Source organism: Poecilia reticulata, unplaced genomic scaffold (assembly GCF_000633615.1).
Source record: "Poecilia reticulata strain Guanapo unplaced genomic scaffold, Guppy_female_1.0+MT scaffold_257, whole genome shotgun sequence".
In the NCBI taxonomy this organism is placed as follows: domain Eukaryota; kingdom Metazoa; phylum Chordata; class Actinopteri; order Cyprinodontiformes; family Poeciliidae; genus Poecilia; species Poecilia reticulata.
In genome coordinates this window covers 161,558-162,389 of record NW_007615041.1, presented here as the reverse complement: position 1 = coordinate 162,389, position 832 = coordinate 161,558, and positions in this window count along the sequence as shown.

Sequence of the window (832 nt, the reverse complement as noted above, 5' to 3'; positions counted from 1 at the left end):
CAGCAGAGCAGAACCAGCAGAACCAGCAGAGCAGAACCAGCAGAACAGAACCAGCAGAACAGAACCAGCAGAACAGAACCAGCAGAACCAGCAGAACCATCAGAACCAGTAGAACCAGCAGAACCACCAGAACCAGCAGAACCATCAGAACCAGTAGAACCAGCAGAACCACCAGAACCAGCAGAACCAGTAGAACCAGCAGAACCAGCAGAACCAGCAGAACCAGTAGAACCAGCAGAACCAGCAGAACCAGCAGAACCAGCAGAGCAGAACCAGCAGAACAGAACCAGCAGAACCAGCAGAACCAGCAGAACAGAACCAGCAGAACCAGCAGAACCAGCAGACTGGTCCCTGCACACCAAACACATCATCCTGAGACCAAAATAAAGATTTTATCTGCTTAACAAACTGATTTAATTTAATGACTAATTATGTTTCATTAACAACATTAATGCTTTATTAGCACATTTTAGCAACAAGGCTGAATAAAACACAACAACCAAACATGAAACAAGCATCAAAATCACCTCATCAATATATTGATCAATGTTCCAGTTATTGATCATCAAAGCAGCTTCAGCCAACCTGACAGGAGCTCAGGGTTCCAGATCTGTTCAGCATAGAAGCTGAAAGCTGCTTCTCCATGTCTGGTTCTGGTTCTGGTTCTGGTTCTGGATGCAGGTTGATCCAGCAGCAGATCTTTAATCTGTTCAGTGATTTATAAACGAAGAAATGTGGAACTAGGTAGTGTAGATCCAGGTGGTGTAGAACTAGGTGGTGTAGAACCAGGTGGTGTAGAACCAGGTGGTGTAGAACTAGATAATGTAAATCT